Source organism: Parasteatoda tepidariorum, chromosome 8, assembly GCF_982258835.1.
Source record: "Parasteatoda tepidariorum strain Cologne lab strain chromosome 8, Ptep-v5.0, whole genome shotgun sequence".
NCBI classification, from domain to species: Eukaryota; Metazoa; Arthropoda; class Arachnida; order Araneae; family Theridiidae; genus Parasteatoda; species Parasteatoda tepidariorum.
In genome coordinates this window covers 57,822,606-57,836,114 of record NC_141762.1, presented here as the reverse complement: position 1 = coordinate 57,836,114, position 13,509 = coordinate 57,822,606, and positions in this window count along the sequence as shown.

The window sequence follows — 13,509 nt, the reverse complement described above, 5'->3', positions numbered from 1 at the left end:
ATCCTTGTTGTATTTATACCAATATGTGCCTTTTTTCATATTTTCTAATTCTTTTTTTAACTTAATCCTCTGTCTTTGGATCTGAGCGATGTACATTGGAAAAAATCATCTTATCTTTTGTTTCTAAGTATTAAATCTGAGCAGAAGAAATATTTTAGAAGTTTTGTGTCAATAGATTATTAAAAATTATTCATAGTATTTTAATAATAGTTTTACAGTGTCAAATAACTACTTAACTTCAGTATTTGTATGAAAGTAGCAAAATGTTTCGTGTGATTAGACACTTTTTTTTGTGGAAATGTTTGTCCCAAAGTTTTTAACAACATGTTATCAGTAATCAACTAGGAATCATAATATTATAATCAGACTTAGATAAAAGGAAAAACTTTCTATGAATCTGAATTAACCAACTAGCAAATTTAACAAATAGGCAAAATTTAGCATAATGTCACCAATTCCCCAATACACTGATTTCCTATCTCATAGCATGGAAAAACTAATTTTGCTTTGTGTAAAAGACTGCAGGTTAAGTTATGATTTTTTACATGCACAAACGTCAAGTAGGTTGAAAAAACTTATCTAAACTTTCTTAATTGCTGTGGAAATTTCAATGTTGCTAGAAATGATTATCAGAAGCAACTGTACGCTCCTTCTGGCAGTCAAACAGGTTTTGATGCTTTTAATTCTCTCCTCCTAAATACAAATTATCAGATTTGTATAATGTTTTTTGCATTTCCTTTGTTTAAATGTATAATATTGATTTCATTTTTGTGGATGTATTAAAAGTATACATGTAGTTTAATAATTACAGAACATCCTATGTATGTGTAATGGAACTCAACACTTCTCCTAATTTATACTCAGCATTGCAATTCGATCTAGTGTTACTTGTCAGCACTTCTTTTTAATAATGTGCATTATATCACTATACGTTCATCAAAGTAATTTTATTCTTTTTTTCAGTGTTAATGCTACAAATATACATTATTGCTCTTTAGTAGTTTTTATAATTTTTCACTTTTCTTAAATTTGTCTATTCATTTTTTAATGAATTGAAATTTTCATTTAATTTATGAGCTGCTTTTATTTTTAAATTGAACCCATTAGTTCAGTTTGCTTTCCTTTCTTTCTTTTGAAATGGAGAAAAAAGTACTTTTTCCAAATCATAGCTGTTATTTCAAATTAATTTCACGCTCTTTTTCAATGTTAATGAAATTAAAATACATTAATGGATAATAACTTTTCAATATACTAATACAATTTCCAATATACTAATTAATAATACATAACTTATCAATGAGTTAAGATACTTAAATTTAATTTTTCATAATAAATGAATTGAATCTTCTTTGCAAGCTACAATTATTTTTAATTTGAAACTGATTGTTCAATTTGTTTTCTTTTCCATGATATCAAAATGGAAAAAAATTTTTCTCCTAATCTTTACCTGTATTTTCAACAATAAAGTTTCATCTCCTAAATCATTGAATTATTTAAAAAATTGATTTCTAAATGCATTTTTCTGTATTTATGGACAAACTAGATTACTTGTTTTGAAATGTAGTATCTGTATAAAAACGAAAAGTAGCAATGAAAGTTTTTTCTTCTTTTATAATTGGTCTGATTTTTAGGGAACCATGGTGTATTCACATTAGTGAGAATCAAGAATTTCATTATATTATGAGGCATCATAGTTAGAAACAAAATTTCTTCTAAGCATTATCTGAAATTTAGAATAAAAGCTAAAATAAGAAAAATAGCTCTATTATTACATTCTTAAAATACCTTTACTATTGCTTTCTTGATTTTTTTCTCTCCAGAAAATCACAATCTTAGAATGAGTTTAATAGAAGATTCTATAAACCTGAAAATTTAAATTGTTAGTGGCCAGTTGCTGGTAGACTCATAACTTAGTAGCCACTTTTTCTTCAAACCTAATGAGTTGATGACTGATATCGTTTTGGTCCTTTTCATTTAATGGCCACTTTTTGCAAAAAAAAATTATTTTGCTTGTATTTTTTGAAGAAAATCATATTAGAAACATTACATAATTTATAGCTATGGAAAGTTAATCCAACAATTAAAATAATATAAATATATGAAAAAATTTAGTTAAACATACTGAATTTGAAGAACTTTATTTAAAAATATTTGGGGAGAACATTGATGTACTTTTATGACTTAACAATATTTTTTTTTATTAAAAAAAAAGATAGGAAAAAGTGACTGTTTATTTAATTTAAGTTGCCACTTTCTTTTGTTGACTCGCCATTTGGTGAGCGGTTATTTTCATGTCTAATTTCTGTGTGTCATCTTATTGTTTTTTTTTGTTTTTTTTAAATTTAATACTTCTTATTAAAGAATGCGGTTTTGTGTAGTCTCTGAAAATACGATTTCTTACATTTTTTAGATGACTAATATATGCTTTTATACATAATTTAATTTAGTCAAAATAAATAAAACCTGAAGCTTTCAGATGTTTCTCCAACTCACCTTATTTATTAATTAACCTCTATTAATACATTAATTACTAATTAATTAATCTATCAATACAGTAGAAGATCTTTATAATGGGAACTTTGAAACCAAGGCCTTTGTTTTTTATGGAATTTTGTGTTATATAGTTACATTTGTACACGTGTGTTACACTTATCTTCAAATTTATCTACGAAATATGACAATTTTAATCTGGAACAGATCAATTTTAAAATACTGTAAAATAATATTTAGATACAAATACTTAAAAGCACAAAATATGCAACTAAATATTTATTACTTAGCAGAAAAAAAATTAATTCATATGCAGCATTAGTAACAAACAAATTAATCTATTTCGGTTTGCTTAGCATTCAAAATTTCAACCTCTTAGCACAAATAATTAAGCAAATAATGTAAAAAGTTAATAGTTATTGCTTAGTTATTGAAATTTCTTAACTTTAAATTTCTTTGTTTACACCCATGAAGTTAATGTGGCTTATGTCAAATTACAGTTCATAGAATTATGTTATATAGATTTTCTACTGTATTAAATATTAAGTTATTTTCCAGAATAGTATTTTTGCACAAATTGATTTGAGATACTTCTTATAATGCTATTTTTTGGTAGCATGTATTAGGTATCTAGGAAACCAGATTTTGCCAACAATTTTCTATCTAGTTACAAAGTAACTAGTTACAGAGTTAGCCAACAGTTTATGCTGCAGACTGGAAGATAATAAAAAAAGTTTTTTGCTGGGATATTCCTTTTGAAAAAATTATACAGACGTTTGTTAATTTTGTTTTCAGATTTGCTCCTCATTATAGCTGCAAATGGTGGTTATTTTGATTTTTTTTCCTTTTTTGTTTTTCTTTAGAATATATTCATTGATTATATTAGACATGGATTCCCAGTAGTTTATTGTGGAGTTAATGCTTTAAATGTTTTTTTTTCATTAATTAGTAAAAATTAAAAGCAATGTTTTTTTTTTGTTTTGTTCAAAAGGCGAGCACTGAGTTGGATAAGCATATAAAGTATACTAGATATGAAAAATGAGATTTTTTTAAATCTTTTTCTGTGTATCATGTACTTAATGTTTTGAAAAAAAGGAAATTTGTATTTTTATAAATAAATGTTTTGTTTGAATAAAGTAAAGTTTCAAAAGTAGTTTTTTATTTAGAAATAGTTGCAAAGGTTTTTTTCTCCAAGAAACAACAGTTGGAAGTTTTTTTTTTTTTACAAATGTTTTTCCTAAACATTTGAAGGTAAAAAAAAAAAAAAAAAGTTTCAAATGCTTAAAATGTTTTCTCTTTTTTCTAGCTTAAGTTCCCATCATTTTATCATATCACTAACGAAATTTCATGAAACTGTCTTACACAGACCGCCCACGAATGCCAGTTTTAATTTTTAACTCTATGTCTATAAAATTTCAAAAAGGATGATTGGAGAGATCACAAACAATCTTCTTCAGGGCGCTACGTTTTTGCTTCGAGGAGTATGTATGTATATTATTATTTATTCGGAATAAAGTCTAGTCATATTTCTATATTTTTAGTAACTTGCTTACGTATCTGTGATGGAAAGAGTCCCAAAATTTCTACTGCGCTTCTTGTTTGTTGACAATGCAAGTTTCTATCGTTTCCTGAACCATAAAAACAAAATTTGTATTGTCGCTGGCAATGGGAATTTATTGCTAATCAAAATAGTGACTACTCTAAAACTAGTTTAAGTACTCAAGTTGTATTTAGAGGTTTGTGCTAGATGTCAATACAAAATCCTTAAGCAAGATTCATCGTGATATTTTTCGCCGAGAAGGAATCGACTTTCAAAATCGACCAATAAGTTCGTTCCTCGACGTTGATTCTTGATTACGGTCTTCATCGATTTTTCTTAAGACTACTTAATACTCAAAATTTTAGCAGATCTGCGTTATGTGATCTTTTCTTTTTTTCTGATCACAATCTTTTTTCTGTTAAAGATGCCTTTCAAGCCCTTGAGGCCTCTGCTATAAATATGGGCCTTTCCATTAACGAAGACAAGACCAAATTCATGGAGTTTTCAAGCTCAACTGTTAACTATAGTGAACCTTTGCAGATAAACGGACATTCCTTTGAAAAGGTTAATGAATTTAAGTATCTTGGTACAATTATCAATGACCAAAACAAACTGAAATCTGAAATTGACAATAGAATCAATATGGCCAACAAATGTTTTTTTGGACTAAAAAGTCAACTAAGATCGAATTTTATTAGCCTAAAAACGAAACTAAAATTATATAAGACACTCATTCTGCCTGTCTTGCTATACGGAAGCGAAACCTGGACTTTAAACCTTGACGTCCAACGCCCGATAGAAACGTTTGAAAGAAAGATTCTTAGAACTATCTTTGGTGCTATACCAGAGGGGGGATGTTGGCGAACACGGTACGATTTTGAACTTTATGGGCCCTATAAACATCCTCAAATTATGCAGATAATCCGAAGCAACCGACTAAGATGGCTTGGCCATATATGGAGAGGCTCTGAAGATAGCCCTGTAAAAATTGCCACCTTCATGAACCCTCAGGGGTCCCGCTCTAGAGGTAGACCACCTACTCGGTGGCTCAACGACACCGAAAACGACCTCAAAGTCCTAAAACTTAAGAACTGGAGGGGAGTTGCCATGGACAGAGGGAGCTGGAGAAGGCGTGCTGTTGAGGCAGCCAAGGCCTGCAAAGGGCTGTTGCGCTCCTGAAGAAGAAGAAGAATCTTTTTTCTGACCATCTCAATCAGAATTTTTCATCATGTTATTGCCAGAAAAAAATAATTGTCGATATTCGAGTTAGCTTAAGTGATTAATTTTCAACTGGAATTCTGTGAATAGGAATTTTGTCCTCTGTGCGACAATATAGAGGGTTAAAATTGTAACTGAACTTACGGCAGGATTCAATTGTTTTTTGACTGCCATAAGCAGTGTTTATAGTCGTATCATCTACAAAGATAACTTATCATCAACTAAAATATTTACCACTTTCCGGCTAGTGCTCATATTAAAAAAGTTTTGAGTTAGATGACAACCGAAGATTCAATTGTTTCTTAACAACTTCTATCTTATTTTTTTCGTTTTATTATCGCCGTCTCGATCACTTTCTGATTAACTTAAACTATTAACTATACTATTAACTGAAGTTAAATGACAATAAACAATGTTAAATGACAACCCTTGTTTATTGGTTTCATTGCCTTTTATCATTTTTTTAATTCACCATTTTATTACTTAATCGAAATTTTTAATTGAAATTTCGAGTATTTTTCTGATTAGCCAGAGTAATCAAATTTTATCTTTGGCCCAGTGTTGGATGATAGTATAAATTTCGACGGTTTCCTGAGCGCACTATTAGTAATCGACGTGTTATCGCAAAATAAAAATTGTCTGTTGATACTTCGTACACTTTAAGATTAACTGAAATTATTTAAAAAAGTTATTGGAATTCAGTTTAAATTCAGAGCAACAGTTTTAATTCAAGTAGGCAACTTTATATTGAGGTCTGTGCCTAATGTTAATTAAAGCCCTAGATTACCTAGTGTCCTAAAATCTACGTATCTAGGGCTTTATTGTCAATATATGTTGCAATTATTTCATAAATTGTGTCCGCGTGCGAGTAAACTTCATCGCCAAGCCAGACTTCAACTTTTTCTAAAGTTACAATCTAAAAAGAACAAAATAGTTTGAATACTCTACATTTTGAAGTGTATAAAGAGAAAATTGTTATGTTTTTATCAGACTCAAGAACAAAAAACGTAGAGGGCTGTCAAATGACTTCTTTGCAAACTTCTTGAAATAAACTTATGCCACCAAAATTTTATTCCTTGGCTTCGAAAATTTTACGCCTAACGTTTTTTGTTCTCGGTCCATTTAAAGTTGTTCTGAATTTTTTTTATTTTTCTTTTTTATCTTATTATTTTTGTGAATGATACCTACACCACAATATTATTTATTCTAAATGAATTCTTATGTATACAATTTTGCTTGCTTTATAATGTTTAAAATAACCTTTTGTGGGTAAAATAATGAGCTTTATTTGCTTAAGAACATAAAAAGTTTGAAGAAAAGGGCTTTTTTTAAAAATTAAATAATGGAATTTGTCGACAGAAATTTCTTAATTTATCTTTGAAGATAATATTTTATTGAATATTTAGTATCCTTTTTCTGTTCTAGTTAATGAATGTTAGCTTTTTTTTTATTGAGGTTCAAAATATTTATTAATTTTTTCCACCTGGATTATTTAATTGTAATTAGCCGTTCTTTTTTTGAAAAATATATTTTTTTATCTTCTTATTGAAGGTAATATTAAAATATTTGATAAACGTACCCTTTATTAAATGTGCTAATTTTTCTAATTAACGTTTTTTTACTTTGGAATTGTATGCAACTTTTTATGTTTTTTCATATATTTTTTTCTTTTTTAATTAATTAGCTTCTCCTTCAACTATCCAGTGAAAATGTTATTGTTATTTGCTAATCAATATCGTTTTTGTGTAGGTAGCTTAATGAGGTTTGAAATCAAACATTGTCTCTAAATCCACAAAGTAAAATTTGCTTTTTTTTTTAACGTTTCATTGTTTAACAATGCTGCTTTTTATTTGTTCTCTTTCAATTTTCAAAAGTAAAGCAAATTCATTTCAAATATTCTCTTTTAAAAAATAAATATAATTAAAAAATTGTATTCAAGGTGTAGCTAAAACAAACATAAGTAAATCTCTAAGTACATGATATGGAAAAGTTTCTGAAATACAACAGTTCCAGTATATTCGTATTTTTGAGAAGACTCTATGAAATCTTTTAATGCTTTCTTCCACATATTTCTTTATTTAAATAACTAGTTTTTCTTGCATTAAATCATGTAAAAATTATTCGTATTTGTTAACCAATACCGTTTTTGTGTAAATGGTTTAATGATATTTGAAATGAAATAGTATTTTTACTTCCACGATGGAATGAAGTGTTTTTCGTTTTCAAAGATATTACGTGCTTTATTTGATCTTAAAGTCTTTTTTACTCTAATTTTTTTTTCAAAAGATGATGAAAACTTAATTTTTTATAGTTAATATAATTTAAAAGATAAGTGGAAGTAAGTTTTATATGGCATGTTGGAAAATATTTAGATTTAGCGGAGGAATAATCTATTTTAAGCTATTTTGAATTATAGAAAAATAATATATTATCTCAGTGGATGAATGTTTTAAGAAGTGTTGGTGTTTTCTGAGTGGGAGAAGATTCTAAAAAGTGTTATTGATTTCTGAGTGGGAGAAAATTCTAAAAAGTGTTAGTGTTTTCTGAGTGGGAGAAGATTCTGAAAAGTGTCAGTGTTTTCTGAGAGGGAGAAGATTCTGAAAAGTGTCAGTGTTTTCTGAGTGGGAGAAGATTCTAAAAAGCGAAAGAGTTTTTTTTGAGTGGAAAAAAGGTCTTTAAGTTCGTCTTCTAGAAAAAATGCAACTAATTAATTATTATAAATGAAGTGGGTGCCTCGTATCGTGTATAATGTGCTATGCAGTTTATAAAAATATTAAAAATTGATTCGAGTTGTCAGATATATATTCATTTATTTAGTTGTATCATGAGTGCATTTAACTTTCATTTCATATTTTATTCGCTCCTTTTATTCAATGTAATTTTTTCCCTCTCTTTTGTATGTACTTAACACTTAAAAATCATATGATAAAATAATATTTGCAATGCTACCACTTTATATATTCAAGAAAAATCCATAAAATCGAATGAAGTTGATATTTATGTGTATATTAAGCTTTATCATTGATTAAAATAAACCATATTAAGATTATTTTCTCCAAACAGTATTTATAGACTAAAGTTAATTCTATTTAGATTTTGTTTGATTTTCTTATAAGTAATAACAGTTAAAATAAATAGTTTTATGACTTGCCTACGTGACATGTCCACAGTAGTCACTTAATATAGGGTTATAGGGTGAACAGAAACAACCATTTTTTGAAGTATGAATGCAAATTACTTTAAGTGTTATTCAAAATAAAGACGATTTCAATTTGTAATAAAAAGTGCTAGACATTTTCAAAATAATAATTTTAAGGTTTTTGGCAATTTTATAAAAATTGCCCACTCCTGATCTTGTTTCCTTCCTTATACGTACGATAAATATTTTTAATTTAAAACTTATTGAACTGCGTGTTTTCATACTACGATTTATAAGTAGTATATTATTACAATGCGTTTTGAATTTCATAGTATTTTTAAAAGTGTTATTTTTAGTTCAAAGCTATTAATGTATCAAACGACAAAGAACTTTTAAAAAGGTCTAAACAATTTTCAAAAAAATATTTATCGATAGTACGAGGGAAAAAAAAATTGTGAAAAAATGGAATTACTGTGATTTTATGACTTTAACCCTTTCGGTCGCACAGGGACATATAAATTTCGCAGAAGAAAACTCCACTGGGAAATAGGTATCCTGTCTTAAAAAACCCGGTGGGATGCATATGATGGTTTGAGATGGAATCATGTGATCGTGATTATGAAGGTTCATCAAAGGAAAACCTTCAAAAATTCGAACTTTGGATATAAGAGGTTTCAAAAGGTTTGGGGAATATTTGGTTTGACAAAAATATAATTATTATCTCCTTTTTAGTTCACTTGACAAACGTAGTCCTTCATTTTTTCCCCCTTTTTGCTTATTATTTTCTTTCTTTTTAATTCGCGCAATTTAGTTTATGTTGAAAAAAGGTCAACATTTTCGAATGGTGATAAATTCTGCAGGTGACGGTTAGGGCCGATTGAACATGTATTGATATTAGGCTTAAGCTGTGGAAATATGAACTCTCCTGCTATTCAGAAAATTGTTTGAATTTCGGTTGGAGATTCATTATAATTGGCTATTAAATGAAGATAAATCCTGCTTGTAGCGATCAGAAAACGATTGATTCTTGTATTGTCGCTAGACACAGAGATGAAATTAAAACTTGAGTTCTCGAAGTGGTCGGAATTTTGATTGGTTATAAAATTCTTTGTTGGCATTAGATTTAGACTGTAGTGATCAGGAGATGGATATTCTTTTGTATTGTTACTAGGCATTTAGTTCCAGGGGAAATTTGAGCAATTTAAAAAGTTTGAAAGTTGTTAAAATTTCGATTGCGGTATACCATCGACGTGAATTCAAAAGCGAGATAATAAAAATGTTGTAAAAAAATTAAAGTTTTTTTAAAAGTATTATTTCTATCTAGTTTACTCGGACATAAAAATATAAAAAATCCAGTTAAATACGAGAATGCTCGTAAGAAATGACATCAAAATGATTTTCAGGAATTTAAGACAAAACTCTTTGGTATTTTGATGAGATGAAATTAGAAAATTGATTACTTGGATTTGCTTGGATAACCATAAAATAAATTTTTTTATCTTCTGAACAACAGAAACTCAATATAATTAAAAATCAAAGCTGTTTCGAGTTTTACTTTCTTTTTTTATTGTTTATTATAATAATAACAAATAAATGAGTAATAATAATAAAAAAAAAAGTTCATGCAGTAAACAAGAGAGTTTGCAAAGATAGTATGTCATAACGGAGAAAATTCGAATTCGTCTCGAAATAGTTTAAAGAAATACAGCAAATTATTTGTTAGCCACAAAATATGACGTCGACACAAGATTTTATGCAAATAAACGAAATCCAAGTTAATGTTATATGCAATCTCACTATCTTGATCCAATTGGTGAGTTTCTAAGCAATAAGTTTTAGAAGTATTTGAAAAGCATAAACAAGCATTTCAGTTGCAATTCTGAAGAGGAAAATTGATCTTTTTTAAAGGCAATTATGGTAATCCCATAAGAGAGAGAAAAAAAAAGGAGGGGGGGGGGGGGTAGGAAGGGATATCAACACTCATGTAAAACTCAGCATTGCATATGAGGTTCCTTTAAAAAGGTTCCGCTAAAAATATTCTTGTGTGTGAATGTTGAAGTATATATCACAAACTCAATTTTAACATTTTAAATGCTTTTTTTTATATCATATAACAACTTGAGTCTTTTAATTCATTTCATAAGTTTTGAGCCTATTGTAAGTGTAACAATGAAAAAGGAAGACGCCATCTTGAAGAAAATCCATTCTTTCATTTGTGGTACCCGCAACGGATTTGGAAAATTAAATGGTTACATCTCTGATAAATCTAATTTTTTTATGTATAGAAAATTTTAATTTTTCTATTACACTATTTGTACTAAAATAAAATTTATAAGCGTTATTAATTTTTTTTTACGAAATCAAGATTGGGTTTGAAGTAATTTGTATTGATGATTATAAAAATTTCATTATGGTGCCGAATAAATAATAGTTCCCTAACATACAACACGTCTAATTTTGTAGAAGATGGTAGATTAAAGCATGGAAAGCATTAGAAGATTGCGTGAATGCGTACAGTTTGGAAACAGAAGCCTTTTACTGGCTGTAATGCATGGTGTTTTAAAGAAAAAAAAATTCTTTTTTTAGGTTCTTTCTAAGTTCGTCATGTCAAATATGTGAGTTAAAACTTCGTTTTAAATGTTATTTTTGTCATAAAGAAGTATTTAAATTACTATAGTCCAAGATTATAGTAATTAGAGATTACGTGTTTATAATTTTTTTCGTACTATTTCATTCTCGGGACAATTTTTCTAGATTTTGCAGATTTGTTGACATTATTTTTATTATTTGAGACAACACTACGGCGGTTTTGAGTTTTTCAAATTTGGCAGAATTTTAATTTACACAGAGATTACATGTAAATTAGATACAATAAATTTGTATATCAAAATAATTATTATGCTTTAAATATTAGCTTTGAAAGGAATAACTCTTATTAAAAACATTTCCCCTATAAACAATTGAATCGGTAATAAAATGATCTAAGTATCTTAAATTACAGGCTAATTGTATATGTTAATTGTTCAGTTGTTGTTTGTAAAGTAAGCTTTGCTAAATGTATACTATATGTTTAAATAGTTTAATAAATGCATTCCTATCAAAATAATTTGAGTAGATTTATTTCAAATTTATCAATTGGAGTAGATATAAAGTATACACAAGTAGAAGAAGAGGTCATCGGTCTTATTCTGGACTCAGCTCAGAATGTGTGCTTAGGAAAATGAAAAAACTCATAAAGCGTTGAAGAATAAAACAAAGAAAATGGGGGTGGGGAAATAATAAGTAAAAAAATAACAAACAACAGTTTAAGAAAAAAAAGGATGAAATTTTATTTAAAAAACAGGAAAAAAGAGATATAATCTTTTCATTAGCCCACACGATTATATCCGCAAAACAGACTGCTTTCTGATACTGTATCAATAAAGCCAAAGCAAAATATATTAATACAATAGTGTGAAGAGCACTCAAAAAATTTTTTTATAAAAATTACAACAAATTAAAAAGAACATAAAAAGTAAAAATAACATGTAAAAACAGAAAATAAAATAAAAGAAAAAGAAAAAAAAGTATAAAAATGGACTATAAAGCGAGTAGCTAAATCAGATCAACTTACATGGACGGGAAATATTTCAAGAATGATTTAAAAATGTTTTCGCAGAAAGATTGCCAGATTACAAAACATGAAAACAAAAGCGCAAATTGAGTGTAACAAGAGGGTTTTAAAGTGTCGTTCTTACTGCACTGCTGAAGTGATTTGTTATTCTGTGCATTGATTTGTTAGTTACCAAGTTAAATATATATGTTTCTCGTTCTGTACAATTTGTTTTTGTTTAATTTTTTTTGGAAAATGAAGTAACCTTGAAAATATCTGGAATCCATTAGCCTAATTTGGAAACAGTTAATCTAATATACTTTAAATCTTCCAACATAAATCGGGGGATCACTAAAACTGTCAACGCTAGTCACTTAGTTCATCGTTTTATATCAATTAGCAAGCATTGAAATGGCAGATCAAGTGTAAACACCATGTATTGGCAGAGAATCAGAAGAAAAAAAGTTCGCGCTGAAATTCACTCGATTTTTATGCTATATTTCTGGCCAACTAAAATAAATAATTTCTCCTTCAAGCAATTGCGTGTATTAGGGCTCGCTTATGATTACATAGTGTTTTTTTTTCTTCCGTAGTGCCGTAATAGACAGAAAAAATGGCTCATAAATGGCTCATAAAAAATGGCTCAAGATGGCTCATATTTGCCTTTTATGCTATATTTCTGGCCAACTAAAATAAATAATTTCTCCTTCAAGCAATTGCGTGTAGTAGGGATCGCTTATGATTACATAGTGTTTTTTTTCTTCCGTAGTGCCATAATAGACAGAAAAAATGGCTCATAAAAAATGGCTCAAGATGGCTCATATTTGCCTTTTATGCTATATTTCTGGCCAATTAAAATAAATAATTTCTCCTTCAAGCAATTGCGTATAATAGGGATCGCTTATGATTACATAGTGTTTTTTTTCTTCCGTAGTGCGGTAATAGACAGAGAAAATGGCTCATAAATGGCTCATAAAAAATGGCTCAATATGGCTCATATTTGCCTTTTATGCTATATTTCCGGCCAACTAAAATAAATAATTTCTCCTTCAAGCAATTGCGTGTAATAGGGATCGCTTATGATTACATAGTGTTTTTTTTCTTCCATAGTGCCGTAATAGACAGAAAAAATGGCTCATAAAAAATGGCTCAAGATGGCTCATATTTGCCTTTTATGCTATATTTCTGGCCAACTAAAATAAATAATTTCTCCTTCAAGCAATTGCGTGTAGTAGGGATCGCTTATGATTACATAGTGTTTTTTTTCTTCCGTAGTGCCATAATAGACAGAAAAAATGGCTCATAAAAAATGGCTCAAGATGGCTCATATTTGCCTTTTATGCTATATTTCTGGCCAATTAAAATAAATAATTTCTCCTTCAAGCAATTGCGTATAATAGGGATCGCTTATGATTACATAGTGTTTTTTTTCTTCCGTAGTGCGGTAATAGACAGAGAAAATGGCTCATAAATGGCTCATAAAAAATGGCTCAATATGGCTCATATTTGCCTTTTATGCTATATTTCCGG